This window comes from Suncus etruscus, chromosome 11, assembly GCF_024139225.1.
Source record: "Suncus etruscus isolate mSunEtr1 chromosome 11, mSunEtr1.pri.cur, whole genome shotgun sequence".
Taxonomy (NCBI): domain Eukaryota; kingdom Metazoa; phylum Chordata; class Mammalia; order Eulipotyphla; family Soricidae; genus Suncus; species Suncus etruscus.
In genome coordinates this window covers 106,695,136-106,715,434 of record NC_064858.1, presented here as the reverse complement: position 1 = coordinate 106,715,434, position 20,299 = coordinate 106,695,136, and the positions used below count along the sequence as shown (strand labels likewise).

At 45.0% G+C, this 20,299-nt stretch overlaps 1 protein-coding gene across 1 annotated transcript in view; it reads right to left on the bottom strand.

Annotated features, from left to right (window-relative positions):
* ADIPOR2 (adiponectin receptor 2) overlaps window positions 1–16,201 on the bottom strand; it is a 62,773-nt gene extending 46,572 nt beyond the window's left edge. Inside the window, exon 1 of the mRNA XM_049783224.1 lies at window positions 16,131–16,201. The gene's annotated coding sequence lies outside the window, so the exon portion shown is untranslated. The remainder of the gene's footprint in view (window positions 1–16,130) is intronic.
* Between the last annotated feature and the right edge of the window lie 4,098 nt (window positions 16,202–20,299).

Here is a 20,299-nt window from a genome sequence, read left to right as displayed (position 1 = left end):
GCAGAGAAGACAGAGCAGAACCTCCCACTTAATCTCCCTGCATCTTCCAAGAGGGTCAACTACAAAGACTCAGTCCCAGCACAGCAAGAACACTAGAAAACCAGTGGGGAAACAAGTGGAAGTCCGCCAAGCTCAAAGAGGAAAACAAGACCCACACTGGTAAATCCTCAGACAATGACTAAGTGACACTCTGAATACTTCAAAGAAACCAGCACAAGAAAATACTGAGAGCTGAAATGAAAAAAACTACTCCTGTCAGACATGAAAGAAATGAAGGACATGGCAGGTGATATAAAAGGGTCAATAGAAGCTCTCAAGAGCAGATGACAGGTTGAGCCAAAGATCTAGGAGCTCCAAGATGAGGAGGATACCACTAGGAAATAGCAGAAGACATAAAGCAGTCTGAAAAGAGATGAGCAACTATATCAGAGAACTCTGGGGAGCGTTCAAGAAGAACAGCATAGGAACAGGAAGGCAAGTGTGATGAAGAAGAAACAGACGAGACCAAACAGAAGGAAGCATGGATAAGAATTTCCAGAAGTGAGGATTACAGATACCAACGTTCAAGAGATCCCCAAAAGCCCCAATAAAATAAACTCAATTAGGAAAACTCTGAGACTCATTACATTCAAAATGTCAAGTCCAAAGATAGACAGAATCTTGAAAGCAGGCAAGAGCAAAAAAGAAATCTACCTACAGGGGCCGGAGAGATAGCATGGAGGTAAGGCATTTGCCTTTCATGCAGAAGGATGGTGGTTTGAATCCCCGCATCCCATATGGTCCCCCAAGCCTGCCAGGAGCGATTTCTGAGCATACAGCCAGGAGGAACCCCTGAGTGCTGCCGGGTGTGACCCAAAAACCAAAAAAAAAAAAAAAAAAAAAAGAAAGAAAGAAATCTACCTACAAAGGAAAGCCGTAAAATGTGCAGCAGATTTATCAAATGAGATTCTACAACCCAAAAGAGCAAAACTCAACAAAATTAATAACTCACCAAGAATATTCTATCCAGGGGCCAGAGCAAGTCCGGCATTTGCCTTGCCTAAGGCCAACTGGGATTCAATCCCTGGCAACTCACAAGGTCCCTGGATCCTGCCTGGAGCAATTTCGGAGTGCAGGGCCAGGAGTAACCCTTGAAAGCCAGTGGATGTGAGGCAAAAGCCAAAAAATAAAGAATATATATATATTATATATATATATTATATATATATAATATATATGTACTATCCAGCTAAATTATCGTTCTGATTTGAAAGAAATAAACAGAACTTCATGACTTCATGGATAGACAATAGCTCAGACCTAGAGGTCTCAAACTCAATTTACCTGCGGGCCGCAGGAGGCAAAGTCGGGGTGATCCTTGAGTGCAAAGTCAGTAGTAAGCCTTGAACATTGGGGAGTGTGACTCAAACAACTAAAACAAAACAAAAAAAGATTCCTCTAGGGCAGGGCCACAAAATGTTGTACTGAGGGCAAGTTTGAGAACCCTGGAAGCCTTAGAGAGTTCAAAGCCTGAAAGTCAGTTTTGTGAAGTCAGTTTTGGGGTTCATTTTTAAAAAGCCCTTTTTAGGGGCCTGAGAGAAGGCACAGCAGTAGGGCATTTGCCTTGCATGCAGGTAATTCAGGATGGATGGTGGTTCAAATCCCGGCATCCCATCGTCCCCCAGCCTGGATTAACCCCTGAGTGCAACCAGGTGTGGCCCAAAAACAAAAGCAAACTGTCAGGGAAAATAATTTGTGAAGTTGACCTATCAGGCAAAATCAAATGTCTACTTTTGGAAAAGCACCTACATCCTGTAGGTGACGATCTTACAGAATCCTGCCTCATATTATACACAATGCTAATTACCAAGAATACAGTTTGGGTTTTTGTTTTGGTGGCTGATTTTTTTGTTTTTGTTTTTAGCTAAAATTGTAAATGTCGAAAATCCAAAAGAAATAATTACCTTTCTCAACATCAGAATCACAAACCTAGAAATAAAAGTTTTTCTCCACATTGTTCAATTCCAGTAACTTACAAGGCCTTCTTTCAGCAAACAAAAGAATGGAAAATAAGAATCCTAGATATATAACTACAGGCAATTCCTTAAGGAAGCAATTTTTCTCATATTAAACAACAATTAAAACTTTTCAAATGGAAAAAGAATTTCTTTTCAAACTATGTGATTTACAACACTTTCTTTTTTTTTTTTTTTTTTTTTTTTTTTTGGTTTTTGGGCCACACCTGGTGGTGCTCAGAGGTTACTCCTGGCTGTCTGCTCAGAAATAGCTCCTGGCAGGCACGGGGGACCATATGGGACACCGGGATTCGAACCAACCACCTTTGGTCCTGCATCAGCTACTTGCAAGGCAAACACCGCTGTGCTATCTCTCTGGGCCCTTACAACACTTTCTATCAAAACTTTTCTATCAAATTTTCAAAAAGTAAAAGCTGGCCAGAAAAATACAGAAGACAGTTTGCATGCCATCAATATTGGTTTAAAATCAGTATATGGTCTCCTAATCATCATCAGGTTACAGAGCAAGGAATACCCCCTGAACACAGCTGAGCATGGCCCAACGTCCTCCCCAAAAAGGTAAAACTCAAAATTCCTTTTATTTTTTTTAATTTTTATTTTATATAGTATTTTGTACTTCTACAGAAGTAGCACCCAAGGAGATTCAGTATTTGGAAGAACTGAATCAAAGTTCTAGCAGATACCACATTTGTTTTCATTTTTTGGGTATTCTTTGAGTGTTGTTTGTTTGTTTGGGGTCACCCCCCACCCCCGTGGTGCTCAGGATTTACTCCAGCTCTGCATTCAGAAATCGCTCCTGCCAGGCTCGGAGGACCATACAGGATGTTGAGAATTAAACCCAGTCCGTCCACATCCAAGGCAAACGTCCTACCTCTGTGCTACTGCTCCAACCCATTTTCATCTTTGTTCATGGGCCATATACTCAGTGGTGCTCAGGGCTCTTTGATCAGGATTCACTCCCTGTGGGGTGCAGGGGACCATATGGGATGTCAGGTAATAGAACACAGGTCAACCACATACAAGGCAGGTGCCCTAGTCATTTTAGTATCCCTAAAACCCAAATTTATATACAGGATTCTTGTTAAGCAGAACTGAAAGCCTCAAAATATTACAACAAAGTAATAATGGCAACCCAAGACCTAAATGAACTTTAAAGTACCAAGATGTTAACAGAACATCTGTTTACCTAGTTTCCAAAGTGCAGATACTACCAAACAATGCCATCTGGCTGTATCTAAGTGTGGGCAACCCAATTCTACTTTCAAAAATGACTGACATAATGGTGATATCTCAAGATATCTCTGTATCTATCTTTGCCTCCAGGTTCTATTTCTGAATTAATTAATCCACCAATCACATTAGTCTGACCCAGAATTTACAAACTTGAACATGTGAAGCTTTCCTTGTGCTAAACCAGAAGCTTTGCTCTTCTTCAAAGATTTACAATCAAAATTTGAAGGCACATTGTAAACAATGGGTTAAACTAAGTGACTAGTCCTGCTAGTCACTTAGATACCAGCTAGATACCAGCTTCATATCATATCGCAAAAAAAAAAATCTTTAGGCAGCTTTGATCCAAACGTAAACATTGTAGAAATACAATTTTTATTATGACTGGGGTACAGAAGACTCTTTAAATAAAATAATACAAAACAATGACCAAAACACTGAAAGACTGGATCATTTTTTCTTTTTTTTTTTTTTTTGGTTTTTGGACCACACCCAGTGGCACTCAGGGGTTACTCCTGGCTCTGCTCTCCAAAATGATTTCCCCTGGCAGGCTTGGGGTACCATATTTCAAACATATTTCTTTTTTTTTTTTTTAACATATTTCAAACCATATTCCAAACCTGGAATTTCAAACCCAGGTCCATCCTGGGTTAGCCGCATGCAAGGCAAACACCCTACCACTGTGCAACCGGGTCCAGCCCAATGATCATTTTCATTCACAAATCATATAAAAACTGAGTAATAGAGTACAGAGGTTAGGGTCTGCACACGGCCAACTGGGGTTCGGTCATTGGCACCCTCTATGATCCCCAGAGTTCAAACAGGAGTAAGCCCTGAGCATAACCAAAACAAACAAAAATGTCCTTTCCCACAGGCATTTTCCCCATGGTTGAAGATATTCCAACATTTTCCAGGATTCAGTTTCCCTATTTCCTTCCATCAAGACTCCTAGATAAATGTGTGTGACAATTACGTTACATGAAAAAATATTAACCAGCATACATTGGTCCCCTTCTAATACATTAGACAGAAAATTTTAAATCTGGGTTATACAAAACAAAACCATATTTAAGGACTTAATAAGCAGGTTACTTAATCCTACTAGACCCTAGAATATCAAGTATTTGTCTCATTTTAGAGATAGAAGATGAGCTAGAGAATAACATATACCAAGACAACAGTTTTATAGTGCAATTCAAATTTGTATTTCACAAAGAACTGAAAAGGTTATTTCTTTTTATTTTTTTTTTGTAAAGGTTATTTCTAACTAAAAACATCACTCAGCAGAAAGAACACAATTCAATTTAGGTTTTCTGAAGACCATTTCCTTGACTTCAAGCTCATGTTCTCCTCTGAACACAGATCTTGCATGCTTGTCTTTTCCTTTGCTTGCCTATTTCCACTCGGGAGAATTCTGTGCTATCTCTTGAACACCTACTTCTCTGTCTCCCCTCACATCTTTCTAAACAAATTTCGATAAAAACTATCTTGCTTCAACGACACACAAAAAGCTATTTCTTTTACCAACGATCACATATCAGGGAAGTTACTGCTTATTCTCAAAAAAAAAAAAAAAAAAATACAGTCCTCTGATAAGTGCCCAAAAGTCTGTGAACAGGTGTGGCAAAATCATACTGCCTTCAATGCCAGGTAGGAAGCCTACAGGTGAGCAGCGAGAACTATAAACTACAGAAACTTAAGCTAGATCAACTTTGTAAGAACATGATCAAAGCAAAACGCACCTCCCTGTGCAACAAGTTTTAAGAAATGTATAATTATCAATCAGATAAAGTTGTTTTTCTTTTTCACTTAAGTAGGCAAGACCTCACCTATATTTCTGGTGAATTTACACTGTTGTGATCTTTCTAGATGACGGTCTGGTACATCAAAATGAAAAGCAAGTGACTTCAACCCAGTAACTCAGTAACCCAATAATTCTGAGTTAGTCTTTAATATGCAACAACCTTAAAACACAGTAAATTAAAAATGAATATTAACATCCAGATATGAGAACACGAAAATATTATGAGCCTACTAAATGAAATATGAAAAAATAATTTTTTTTGTTTCTGGGCAACACCCTTTGATGCTCAGGAGTTACTCCTGGCTATGCGTTCAGAAATTGCTCCTGGCTTGGGGGACACCAAATGGGAAGTAGGAGATCGAACTGAGGTCCGTTCTGGTTAAGCTGCATGCAAGGCAAACAAATGCCCTACAGCTCTGCTATCCCTCTGGCCTTAAAAAAAAAAAAGCAGGCAACTGGGATAATTCAAAGGACTGGAGCACATGATTTGCATGCATAAAGCCTAGGTTCAACCCTGAACAGCACTAGAGTGACCCCACACCAAGAAGTGTAGGGACCAAAGGCAAAATATAAAAAGGGGCTGAGGTGGTAGCACAGCAGATAAGACCTTTTGCTTTGCACATGGCCAACCTGGGTTCGATCCCCAACATCCCATATGGTCCCCAGAGCTGCCAGGACTGACTTCTGAGCATAGAGCCAGGAGTAACCTCGAGTACAGCCAGGTGTGGCAAAAAAAAAATAAAGAGCCAGAGATAGCACTATCTGTCTTGATTCCAAGGTAGAGAGGATAGAAAGAGGAAGGAAGATTCTGAAAAGAGAAGGGGAGAGAGGTGAAAGAAATAAAGGGGGGGAGTTAAAGAAGGAAAAATAAAGAGGAGACAGAATTATGCATGAACATTAATTTAGGGTGGGTTTTGTGTTTTCATTTCCGATCTCTGTGGAAGACAAGTGCTAGGGCAGAGGCTCCCACATGTAAAGCACGTGTCCCTGACTTCTGAGACATCCTCTTGGCCCTAACAATAATTTTTAAAGCACCCCACCCCTGAACAAGATGGGACCACCTCCAAAGTTCCCAAGTGCTATTTTTAGTCAGACCCGAGCATGATTCCAAGAGCTGCCAAGATAGATTTGACTGGTGTCAGCACTGAGTTTTCTGAGAATCGTTCGCTAAAGGAGGTCCGAAACCATAACGTCCGACAGGCAGAAACAAACACTCGCTGTCCAACACCCTGCAGTAGTATCAAGGCTTTCGGGTACAGCTGATCTCTGAACAACACAGATCTGAACTGCATACTACAGATTTTTTTTCATCAAGGGAGTCTGCATTCACTGATTCAATCAAACCACATTTGTCTGCCACATGGAACCCCAGGTACAGAAGCAGAGATTGGAAACTAGAAAGGGATTCGTTCTGTTTTGTTAGTTCTTGGTTGTCGGTGCTAAGGAATTACTCCAGGCTCTTCCATAAGGAGTAGCACACTAGCAGGGCTCAGGAAACCATACTGTGGTGCCAGAGATGACACCCTACCTGCAGCACTCACTCTTCAAACCCTAGAAAGGATTTTTTTTTAAGAAAAGGATTTTTAACTGTGCAAGATAAAGCAGCTAATCCTCACTGTTTAAAAGTTTAAAAAAAACCTGGAAGAGCAGATAAGGTTTAGGAAACAAACTAATCAATGCAACCAAGAACATAATTTTCCTCAAGAACAGAAACATTTCTCCTACAATTAAGAATATCTGGGGGCCAGAGAGATAGCACAGCGGTAAGGCGGTTGCCTTACATGAGGAAGGTCGCTGGTTCAAATCCCGGCATCCCATATGGTCCCCCGAGCCTGCCGGGGGTGATTTCTGAGCGTAGAGCCAGGAATGACCCCTGAGCATTGCTGGGTGTGACCCAAAAACCAAAAAAAAAAAAAAAAAAAAAAAGAATATCTTGGGGCTGGGAGCCGGGAGTCTAGCAGGAGGAGGTTTGGCAGGCCCCCGCCATGCCGGAGGCCTGCTTGACCAGGCCTAGTGGGGGTGCGGGACTTGGGTAACCCCAGCACCCCTCTACCGCCTTGCTCCAGATCTCCAGGGCTTCCCCGGGCCACACGCCTGGGCAAGCCGGTGAGTTGGGTCCCTTGGTGGAGCTTGAAGGTACCCTAGGCCTTCCCCCACTATCCATGCAGCTCCTTAGGGAGGGTCTGGGTGGGGCTCTGAACTTCTGGTCTCCCAGCTTCTTGAAGGATCTCTCCTTCCTGGGAGCCGGGAGTCTAGCAGGAGGAGGTTTGGCTGGCACTGGTAATCTCTGTCCAGTCTACATTTTCAAGAAACATTAATAGTACTCTCACAAGAAACTTTAATAGTACTCTCACAAGAAACATTAATAGTACTCTCACAAGAAACATTAATAGTACTATCATTAAATTATGTTTTTATGTATGCAGAACGTCCATTTTGTACTCTGCCCTTTTGCATACCCCTTCATAAGTTCATATTTCTCTTTAACTTCTTTAACTCCTATCATCATTATTCCTTTTTTACCCTTTCTAACTTAAGTACTGTGAGTCCTAAGTCACAGACCAAAGTGGTGCCCTAGAGTTAACACCCACCCAACTATTTTAAAAGGCATAAAAAGGACACATATCTTTTCAACATTTTATGGGTGTTTTCTTTGACGGCTATAACTTTTGCTAAATACTTTCTTATACAGTGATGATCCCCCCTCCCCCATGTTTTTTATCTTCTCTTTGTGAACTGCTCAATATGGAATTTGGTGTGTAAGAATCCCTCAGTTTAATACTTATGTTTGAACCAAGTCATGGGTCTTGTTGGAAATGTTCTTACGCCCCCATATATCTGATAGCACCACGTGGCTTTATATCTTGTTTGCGTAGGCACACTAACATGGGAAAATACTATACATACCAATAAGTTCTTATCTAATAGAAATAGGAACACACAAATCTTGTAGTGCAATGAGACCTTGTACCCTGAACATTGACATAAAGACCTGGCACAGGCCTCAGAAGAATGGGCATTCTCCATTTACCCCTTGATCTACAGAAGACATTTACAAAACATCCAAGGTTGTATATAACATCACCCAGAGGCATTCCTGTACCAGGGACGACCCTACAGCTGCTCTGACATCGATCTACTCAAAAGAGACACCCCTTAACACTGAGAAGACAACAAGAACAATGACCTGCTTACTGGACAGGGCTTGCTGTATTGCCCCTTAATGGTGAGGTTTGTCTATAACATCACCTGGAAGCAATCCTCTACCACGGAAGACCCTACCACTGCTCAGACATCGTCCTGCTCAAAAGAGACTTCCCTTAACACTGAGAAGACTTAACAACAACAACCTGCTTACAGGACAGGGTTTCCTGCATTGCCCTTTCATGGTGAGGTGAAACGAGAAGGCACTCCACATCATGACTTCAATGTAGGACATGCAGATTCCAGAATCTTTAATACAGAAACATGAGACCAACAACAGAGACTGTGTGATAAGTGTGTTGGCGCTACGGACAATGTCTTGGATCAAACGATAACTTGCCTGAGGCCTAGAGCTGGTCTTATGCCAGGAAACTTCAGGCGTAGGATCTCTTTGTATTTAGGCCAAGGTTATTCCTTATTCATATTTTGGTGGGCCTATGCAAACAACAATTGCCACTCTAACACCGTTTTTACTGTGCTCCTTTGACTCTAATCCTTAAAACGCACCCACTTAAAATTTGAGGTTAACTTAAGTTAATATGCATGTACATGGAAATGTAAAAAATACTATGCCTCTAATGTTTAAGGAGTTACGTAAGTTTGATGGCTTTAGATTGCCTTGTGTGCTGTTAAGAAATATTATAATGTGCTACAACCTGGGAACTTGAGGGACAAAGTAATTGCACATGGATTCTGTTTTATTTATCTTGACTTTCTTTGGTGAAAGTTCAAAGTTAAGATATCAGCAAGGGGACTTCTTCTGAGAATTATGTTATGGGTGATTGTCCTTCCACTGTAACTTTACCTTATCCTCCTTCTTTGCATCTTTTGTTCTCATAATTCAAAATAAAATAATTATTAAAAAAAAAAAAAGAATATCTTGGGGGCCTGAAGAGATAGCACAGCGGTGTTTGCCTTGCAAGCAGCCGACCCAGGACCAAAGGTGGTTGGTTCGAATCCCGGTGTACCATATGGTCCCCCGAGCCTGCCAGGAGCTATTTCTGAGCAGACAGCCAGGAGTACTTACCCCTGAGCACCGCTGGGTGTGGCCAAAAAAAAAAAAAAACACCAAAAAAAAAAAAAAAAAAGAATATTTTGGGGCAGGAGTGATAACACAATGGTAAGGCGTTTGCCTTGCAGGCAGTCAACACAGGATGGACCCAGGTTAGAATCCCAGCATCCCATAAGGTCCCCTGAGCCTGCCAGGAGCAATTTCTGAGCCCAGAGCCCTGAGCTCCACCAAGTGTGAGCCAAACCCCCACCATCCCCCCCCCAAAAAAAGAAAGTCTTGACTCTTGCTAGATCATCCTATACATTTTGGAAAGCTCTAATCCTAGAGAATAGCATCTAGTTTTCAAGTTTGCTAGAACTCTTCTCTAAATTTCTTTATTGCCATATCAATTCTAAGACTTTTTGGGCTGGAGAGATAGCATGGAGGTAGGGCATTTGTCTTGCATGCAGAAGGGCGGTGGTTCAGATCCCCGCATCCCATATGGTCCCCCGAACCAGCCAGGAGCAATTTCTGAGTGCAGAGCCAGAAGTAACCCCTGCGCACTGCCAGGTGTGACTCAAAAACCAAACCAAAAAAAAAAAAAAATTCTAAGACTTTTTGCAGGTTTTTTTTGGGGGGAAGGGTGGGGACATTGGCCACACCAGCAGTGCTCAGGGGTTACTCCTGGCTCTGGGCTCAGAAATAGGTCCTGGCAGGCTTGGGAGACCATACTGGAGTGCCGGGGATTGAACCCAGGCCAGTGGGCCGGAGAGATAGCACAGCGGTAGGGCATTTGCCTTACATGTAGCCAATTCAGGACTGACGGTGGTTTGAATTCCGGCATCCCATATGGTCCCTGAGACTGCCAGGAGTGATTTCTGAGCCCAGAGCCAGAAGTAAACTCTGAGCACTGCCACCAGTGTGTGACAAAAAAAAAAAAAAAAAACCCAGGTCGATCATGTACCGGGTAAACACCCTACTGTTGTGCTATCTATCACTCTGGCCCCAAAATTCTAAGACTTTTTATACACTCATTGGACTAATGAGAATAAAGATACAAAATACAAAATTAAAGTGAATATAGCATTGCAGAACATACACACATGCTGTATATGACATAAAGCTGCAGCCAAGGTATCTGTGGAAATGATGACTGAACTCTACAGAAAAAAAACATCCGGAATGATGCCAAGACTAAATATTACCACAACTGAATACTTCTCTAAGATCATCAAGATATTAATTACTGCCTTGACATTCTTCCTAGGAAAGAAAACAGCACAGCACCAGTGCAAACGGTAGGACATGGGAAAGAATCTCCAAATACAAAAGGTTGAAAGCTCATAAAATGCTCAAGAAACAAAAAAGGAAACAGCAATGTTTGGCATTTCAGTTATCCATTTGATTCATGATCCTCAAGGATTTACAGAAAAACAACTGAAGTGATTTAGAGAAGAAGAAGGGCAGATCTGGAGATATGCTCACATAGAACCTATCTGCAGATTAAAGAGAATTCTTGAGCTTTTTCTAGTTTTTATTCCTCAAAGAGAAAAATGTCTGTAGAAGCACAAAAATAGTAAAGATTCTTTCTTCTATTTGCTGAACAAGTATGTCATCACCTGGTCGTCCAACAGATCTTTTGGTGATTGCTCATAACTAGAACCAATTTGCTAGAGAAAAGAACTGAGGGGCCAGAAGTACACTGGGTAAGGTAAGCCTTGCCATCACTGACCCAGGTTCCATCCCCAGCACTCCAAGATTCTGGGAGCCCACCAGGACCTGAGGGCAAAGCCTGGAGTAAACCCTGAACACAGTTGGATAGAGCCCCCCTCCCCAAAATAAAACTTTTGAGAAAATCCTGGAGTAGGAATCAAGGCCAGAGGGAGACAGGGAGATGTGATATAGCTCCAGCCATGACTCAGAATTTCCTCAAAACCTAAGCCAGGATAAAACACACAGATACACCCCAAGTTTCAGCCTCAGCCCTGGATCAGGAGTGAGCCCTGAGAGCAGAGCCGGGAGTAAGCCCTGAGCACCACCAGGTGACCCAAAGTCATAAAAGAAAAACAGAACACGGGCCCGGAGAGATAGCACTGCGGTGTTTGCCTTGCAAGCAGCCGATCCAGGACCAAAGGTGGTTGGTTCGAATCCTGGTGTCCCATATGGTCCCCCGTGCCTGCCAGGAGCTATTTCTGAGCAGACAGCCAGGAGCAACCCCTGAACACCACCGGGTGTGACCCAAAAACCAAAAAAAAAAAAAGAAAGAAAGAAAGAAAAACAGAACACACATACTCACAAACATACCTGGGGTCAGAGGGATGGCACAGTGGGTGGGCTTTTTGCATTGCACATGTCCTATCCTGGCACTCCAAAAGACTTCATCTTTTTGGACACAGACACCAAGCTGTTCATACTGATGTTCCCACAGAGCAACTGAAAAGCAGAATGCGCACGGATGACTTTTCCCTGTGATGTGCCTCGTCTACACTGGACGCTCTACGCTGAGCAAATCTGAAGGGACTGAAAGCAAACAAGGATTCATTCAAGTTCCGCCATCTGCCAGATCTGGCTTCTTAAGCTTTGGGTCATATAACATGATATGAAGGGAAAGTCCCTGAACTTTTTTAATCCACTGTTTTTAATTCATTCATTTAATTCACTGTTTCCAAATGAATGTATAAATGATCAATAAAGGCTTGATTTGTACAACTCTGTCTGTGGCTGCATATAAGTTTATCAGGTAACAGACAATGGAAAAGCAGCCCGCACTTGGGCAAGAAAGTTCAAGTTGTCAGTTTCCTCCCTAGAGCTACTCAGGTATTAAATGACTAAATGCATAAATCGCTAGAAAGATTGAGTAGACCAGTGCCAAAAAAGGTTGAAAACCACCGTCTACCACACTTAAAATAAACCGCTGGCCAAGCCAAACTAAATGGTTTGAAAGTCACTATAGTAGAAAGCTCAGTAAATGGTGCTGCCTACCACCACCACCACCATTTATTATTCCTGAATACTACTTTCCTAAAATCTTGGCTGGTATGACAAATCAGGAAAGCATGTTTCTTCATCAAGAAGCTCTTTGGGGCTGTAATGATAACACAGCAGTAGGATGTTTGCCTTGCACATGGCACCCCGTGACGGACCCAGGTTCAATCCCTGGCATCCCATAGGGTTCCATGAGCCTGCCAGAAGTGACTTCTGAGCACACAGCCAGGAGGAACCCTGAGCACCGCTGGGTGTGGTCCAAAAATCAAAAAACATGGAGCTCTTTATCATGAGACCTATAATGTAAAAAATACAACTTTAGGGGCCAGAGTAATAGCACAGGGGTAGGGCGTTTGCCTTGCATGCGGCTGACCCAGGATGGACTGCAATCCGATCCCCCGGCTTCCCATATGGTCCCCCAAACCAGGAGCGATTTGTGAACGTATAGCCAGGAGTAACCCCTGAGCATCATCGGGTGTGGCCTCCCCCCAAAAATAGAACTTTATCCAAATAAAAAGATTACAAACGGAGGAGGCCGCCACGGTGGCGCTAGAGGTAAGGTGTCTGCCTTGCCAGCGCTAGCCTAGGATGAACCCTTGGAGTCCCATATGGTCCCCCAAGCCAGGAGGACTTCTGAGCGCATAGCCAGGAGTAAGCCCTGAGCGTCACCGGGTGTGGCCCAAAAGCCAAAAAAAAAATTACAAACCAACAACAATCACCACAGAATCTAGTAATAATTAATATGAGGATGATAATCACCCCTGGTAAGAGGGAGTGATTCCAGAATTTTTACTTCCTCCTTTATCTTTTCCAACCGATTCTAATTTGGTATATTGAATATGCAATGCTGTTAATAAAATTAAATAGGGGCCCGGAGAGATAGCACAGCGGCGTTTGCCTTGCAAGCAGCTGATCCAGGATCAAAAGTGGTTGGTTTGAATCCCGGTGTCCCACATGGTCCCCCGTGCCTGCCGGGAGTGATTTCTGAGCAGACAGCCAGGAGTAACCCCTGAGCAATGCCGGGTGTGGCCAAAAAAAATCAAAAAAAAAAAATAATAATAATAAAATTAAATAGGAGTCAGCAAACTTTTTCTATTAAGGGTCAGTCGGGAGAAAACTAAGATTTGATTTTTTGGGGGGGGTTGGTTTTTGGGTTACACCCGGCAGCGCTCAGGGGTTCCTCCTGGCTCTATGCTCAGAAATCACTCCCGGCAGGCTGGGGGACCATACGGGATGCCGGAATTCAAACCACTGTCCTCCTGTATGCAAGGCAAACGCCCTACCGCTGTGTTATCTCTCTGGCCCAATATTTAATTTTTTTTAAAAAGAAATAGTTTAGTACATGCAAGCCAAATGGATCTGTTCTAACTACTCAATTCTACCAGAATACTGCAAAAACAACCTCAGACATGCCTAAATGAATGCATATTATTTGTGTCCCAATAACAGCTTAATTACACAAACAGGCAGCTGGAAGTACTTGGCCCACTGCTATAAAGTCTGACCACTCTGAAATAAAGCACAAAATTACTTGCATGCTGAAAAACAAGATGTGATTTTTATCAAAAAAACGAGCATCATCTGGGAAGGATGCTTGCCTTGTATGCAGATGACCAGGCTTCAATCCCAGAAATACCCGATGGTTCCCCAAGGACTGCCGGAGTAATTCCTGAGTGCAGAACCAGATGTAACCCCTAAACACCAGGTGTGGAGTGAAAAAAGTAATGTACATCAACTAAGCATACTATTAGCAAGAAAGAATATTAATCTGTACAAGTGTTAGAAAACACAAACTTTCTTAGGGTCAGAGATCCTACCCCCGGCGCTCCAGTCGAAGAAATGAAATCTGCTATCAAATAGTCCAAAGAGCAGAAAGACCGACAGACCAGGAGGTAGGGATGGAAATTTACCACTAAGTAGTCCTGAGTGTTGAAAAGAAGATACGCTGGGAAGCGGGCCATTGTAAATAGAAGCTGCAATAATTCTGCCTTTCATATTCAAATGTTTCTATCTGAATTTTCTGCTAATTGCGGATCAATTCACTTCCAAACTACTGCCACCACACGCCTCAATGACTGATGGAAAAATCTGAGTTACAAATCAGCATAAGAAAAGGATGAAACCATCTATGACTAGCAGCATTAGAAATAAAATTTCGGGCCGGGAAGGTGGTGCTACAGGTTAGGTGTCTGCCTTGCAAGCAGATGGACCGCGGTTCGATCCCCCGGCGTCCCATATGGTCCCCCCAAGCCAGGGGCGATTTCTGAGCACATAGCCAGGAGTAACCCCTGAGCGTCAAACGGGTGTGGCCCAAAAAACAAAAAAAAAAAAAAAAACAAAAAAAGAAAGAAATAAAATTTCTTTGGAGGGTCGGGAGAAAACTGCCAGGGAATCACAATTTCTGAGATAAGGAATCTGTGAAGTTCTCACAGAATTAGAGCAGAGGAGGCCTTTTCTGATTAAGAGAACAAACTTCAGAACTGACACCCGCAAAAAGTAAAACCCAGGAGCCGGAGCAATAACAGTACATACAGCAGAGACTAGCCTTGCACAGTGCCCTCGAGTGAGGTTCGATCCCCGGAGCACCACCAGGAGGAATGCCTGGGCAGCGCTATGTGTGCCCTCCCTCCGCCCTCCCAAAATTAAAACCTTTGGGTTGAAAATCATTTCTCAACATTCCAATGGGAAGTTTTGTAATCAAATGGTTTCAAAATATTTCGACGGAGCCGGAGGCGTATGGCCCAGCGTCGGGGTAAGGCAGCTGCCCTTGCCTGCAGCCAAGCGGGTTCAATTCCTAGCATGCAGCAAGGGTCCCCAGCCGGGAGAGCCCGCCGTGCCAGGGGTGAGGCCCTAAACGTCAAAAAAGACAAACAAGTCAGGGGCCGGAGAGAGAGCATGGAGGGAAGGCGTTTGCCTCATAAGAGTGCCAGCAGACCGGCCTGCCAGCAAAGAGAGCAAGCCCCGGCTGAACCTGTGCGAGCTGTCAAAGTCCGGGAGCCCAGGATGGGCAAGGCGGACCGAGGACGGACGGGGAACCAGAGGAGGGAGGAGCTGCGGGTCGAAGCCTGCAAGCACAGGCACGGACGGATGACCCAAGGAGATCCGGCATGCGTCGGCTGCACCAGTCCATGCAGCTGTCTGGCCGTCAGCGCCCGGTGGGGCCCGTCCGTCTGTCTGTCTGTCCATGTGTGTCCGCCTGTCTGTCCAAGTGTGTGTGTCTGTCTGTCCATGTGTCCGTCTGTCTGTCCATGGGCGTCCATCTGTCTGTCCATGTGTGTCCGTCTGTCTGTCCATGGGTGTCCATCTGTCTGTCCATGGGTGTCCGTCTGTCTGTCCAAGTGTGTCCGTCTGTCTGTCCATGGGTGTCCGTCTGTCTGTCCAAGAGTGTCCGTCTGTCCATGGGTGTCCGTCTGTCTGTCCATGGGTGTCCGTCTGTCTGTCCAAGTGTGTCCGTCTGTCTGTCCATGGGTGTCCGTCTGTCTGTCCAAGTGTGTCCGTCTGTCTGTCCATGGGTGTCCGTCTGTCTGTCCAAGTGTGTCCGTCTGTCTGTCCAAGGGTGTCCGTCTGTCTGTCCAAGTGTGTGTGTCCGTCCGCCCGCCGTGCCCAGGGTCCGGGGCTGCAAGCGAGGCGAGGAAGCGCGATGCCTACAAGTGGAGGAGCGGGTCCGTGCTGTGCCTGTGCGCTGCTCGCTCGCTCGCTCGGCCGGCCGGGACGGGACGGGACGGGACGGGACGGAGGGCCCCTTCGCCGTTTGGCCCGTCGGGGCCACCGTCGCCCCCGACCCGACCCCCGCGCGTGCGCGGAAACCCCGCCGAGTCTCGCGAGACCGCGCCGCGCACTGAGACCGAAGCCGGTCCGTCCGTCCGTCCGTCCGTTCGCCCCGACGCGACGCGACGCTTACCTCTCCGCCCGCCGGGGGCTCCGCGGACGCCACGACTGAGGGAAGGGGAGGAAGGGAGGGAGGGAAGGAAGGAAGGAAGGAAGGCCCGGAAGAGCCGCCGCCGCCGCCGCTCAGGTACCGCGCCCGGAGCGCACTCGCCCGCTCGCTCCACTCCGCACCGCCCCGAGCGCGCCCCGCGCCGCCACCGCCGCCGCCGCCGAGGCCCCGCGTCCTGGCGCCCCGCCCCTGACGTCACCGCGTCGGCGTGACGCCCCTCGCACGAGGCGGCGCGGGCCAATGGGGCGACGACTTGTGCGCAGCCGCCGTGCTTCGAGCCGGAGCCGGAGCCGGAAGCGGCGCCTCCTTCCCACCCACCGCGCCCAGGGCGACCCTCGCGGGAGCGCGTGGGCGGCGGGACGGGCGCTTCGCCGGGCAGCTCGGCTTGAAGGTCCGGGAGGGAAAATGAGAAACGAAAACGCGCCACGGGGACCCGGCGGATGCGCCCGTGGCTTCCGCTCGTCCTCGGGAAGAGAGAGCCGTGAGGATTAGGACGGATTCGGACGCCGCCCCCGGCGCTTCGTGGAGACGCAGGCCGCACTCATCACGCGTGCGACGCGAGGAGGACGCACACGGGATCCGGCGGCGGCGGCGGCGTTGTCCCGGATGACGCTCCGAAGCCAATGGTGACACCAAAGCGCTCGCAGACTTCGGCCAAACGCGCGTGCGCGTCTTGCTGCCCTTGCTCCGAGGGCTTGGCTGGGATGCTGCCCTCCTGCTCCTTGTTTCGTTCTCCATTGAAGCCACTTGGACGTTTTGTTCATAGATATCAAGCGAGATCCAACACGACGCCTGTGGAAGAGCCTGCAGACATGGACAGACACCTTGTGACCATGAGCCCATGCCATCACGCGACCAACATGGAAGCCACTTAACTTCCTTGAAGGGAAGGAAAGTCAGTGGTCTCAGGACTTGTTCGTGGCACTTTACCCACACTCTTGGGTTCCTGTCCCCACAACGAGGGGATCGGCCCTTGGGCTTCAACTTCTTAGAAATCAAGAGCACGTTGAGTTATAGACTTCCTCTCGAAGGACATATGGGAGTTGGTCTGCAGAGAAAACAGATTTCCTTCACGTTGAGGAATTGACCACATTCCGAACGTTCATCTATTTATTTAACTGTCAAAACTTGTTATTGATGAATTGAACTTGATAAACTTCCAAGAAACTCTGGACCTTGCCTTGGAGCACAGAAGGGAAAAAACAAAGTATTGGAAAACTTACCTTCCTTTATCAAAAGATCTAAAGTCTGATGTATGGGGGAAAAAATAAATAAATCTAGTCTAAGAAGGAATGAAAATCCCATCATGAACAACATAAAATAAAATCAATCACACCATGAATAAGATGCTTTAAAACTGGCACTTTAGACTTTCCACAATGGTATTTAAGTTAAACATGAGATTAAATCAAAAGGACTTGAGATGTGGCTCCGTAGTCAAGTGATGCCTCACCTGTGTGAGACCCAGGTTTTCATCTCCAGGGATTGGAACGATACCATACAGCATGTAGAGCCCTTGCCTTGTACGTTGCCAACCAAGGTTTGATGCCCCCAACCCCCAGGCACTACCAGGAGTAATTCCTGAATGCAGTGCCAGAGTACCTTGAGGACTACTTGGTGAGGCCAAAAGGAAAAAAAAAATCTCATCTCCAGTGTCTCAATAAAAACATATATATGGACTAAGCTTAAAGAAGCTAATTCCCTTATAAAGTAGTTTATATGAATTTTTTGTTTTGTTTTTTATTTTTGGGCCACAGCAGATGACGCTCAGGGGTTACTCCTGGCTATGTGCTCAGAAGTCACTCCTGGCTTGGGGGACCATATGGGACGCCGGGGGGATCGAACCGCGGTCCATCCTAGACTAGCGCAGGCAAGGCAGGCACCTTACCTCTAGTGCCACTGCGCCAGCCCCAAAAGTATGACCTTTTTAAGTTTACATAATTCAGAATAACAGAAATGACCTTTTATTTTGCTTTCAGTCATGCCCTGTACTCTTAGGGCACTGTGCAGTATATTCATTCGTTGGCTCTCTAGCCCTAGATAAAATCAAGAAAGACGATCATACACTTCCACAGCACATAAAAAATACTGTACACATCCTTGTACAACAAATTTGGTCCAGTATACCAACTCACATAAAACAAAAAGAACATAGGACAAAAGATTCAGCTTTAATAAAAAAAATAATAATAATAATAACAGGAATGTCATTCAAGTTCCAGAGTACAAGCCTTGTATGCTCAAGATCTGATGTCATATTCTTGTCACCTTCTGTCCCAACCAGATGTGGGTCCTATAACATTTTTTTTTTGTAAATATTAGTAAGGGTTCTAGTCCAAGTGACAGCTACTTAAAAAAAAAAGAAGAGGGGCTGGAGAGATAGCATGGAGGTAAGGCATTTGCCTTTCATGCAGAAGGTCATCGGTTCGAATCCCAGCGTCCCATATGGTCCCCCGTGACTGCCAGGAGCAATTTCTGAGCATGGAGCCAGGAATAACTCCTGAGCACTGCCGGGTGTGACCCAAAAACCACACACACACAAAAAAAAAAAAAGACAACCAGAGCCCAGAGAGATAGCATGGAGGTAGTGCATTTGCCTTGCATACAAAATGGTGGTTTGAATCCCGGCATCCCATATGGTCCCCCAAGCCTGCCAGGAGTGATTTCTGAGCGTAGAGCCAGGAGTAACCCTGAGCACTGCTGGGTGTGACCCAAAACCCAAAATTAAGTAAAAAGACAACCAAAAGATTCCATGAATCTTCTTTCTCAATGTTTTATTTTCACACACACACACACACACACACACACACACACAAAATTAAGAAGTTCCCTCTAGGATAGTCCATTGAGTGCCAAAAATATATGAGAAAACCTATATTCTCATCAGGATTTTACCATTTGTACTCGATATCTTGACAGAGTACCAGGTCAAAATTTTCAATTCCTAAGAGTTCGAGAAATAATACAGGAGTTAAGCACTTGCTCTGCATTCCTACACCTCCATCCCCTTCCCCTGCCACCCTGGTTTGAGTTCCAAATATCACATATGGTTTCCCAAGAACCGCCAAAGATCACTCGAGCACAGAGCCAGGAACAGGCCTTGAGTACAGTTTTGTAGGGCCCCCAAACAAGAACAAGCAAAAAGTGTCAATTCTTGACTTTCCAATGATGAATTTATCCACTATTTCCTCAAAGTGTTCACACATTCTCTGCTAATGAGGATGTTGGCTACTTCAGAAGACTGTTTCACCCAAGTCCCTGACCCTTAAATAGCACCATTAAGAGTCCTAAGGCAGATTTTTCAGACCTTTCTCACTGTTGTTTCTGAACTGTTTCTGTCTTCTGTCTTCTGATTAACTGTCCACAAACCAGGGGAAATTCAATAAAATTCTGTATTCTCCAGTGTCTTCTGTGGATCTCAATTCTTGTGGGGGGTGATACTTCTCCACAGAGGGTAGAGTAGCATCCTCTACAGCACCAAGAAAAGAGTTTCTTCTAGACTAGTCACCAATGAGTGACCCAACAGTAGCCTATGGCACAATTAGTCTGATGTAGTCATCTGTACAAGTATCCAAATGTTGTTGACAAGAATACAGCACCTGGTGAGTAACATTAATAAGCTACTGGCCATCCTAGAATGATAGTTCCGTGACACTACAAGATATTGCTGATGTGAGGATGCTAGACTCTCAGACAGTCATAGCCAATGAGATTTGGAGATGTTTTTTAAGTGACAAAGGTGTAACTTTTAGGTACTAAAGGGTAAAAAAAAAAAAAGGAGCCGTAGAGATAGCATGGAGGTAAAGCGTTTGCCTTGCATGCAGAAGATTGGTGGTTCGAATCCCGGCATCCCATATGGTCCTCTGAGCCTGCCAGGAGCGATTTCTGAGTGTAGAGCCAGGAGTAACCCCTGAGCTATGCCAGGTGTGACCCAAAAAAACAAAAACAAAAAATTAAAGGGTAAAAAAATTAGCAATGGCTGTAGAGAGTGATCACCTTGCAAGAGATCGATCCAGGTTCAATCCCTAGCATCATGTCACCATAGTCCCCCAGGAGTGATTGTTGAGTTTAGAGCCAGAGAACCTCAAAGTACCATCAAGTGTCACTCACCCACCAAAAAAATGTTCTAGATT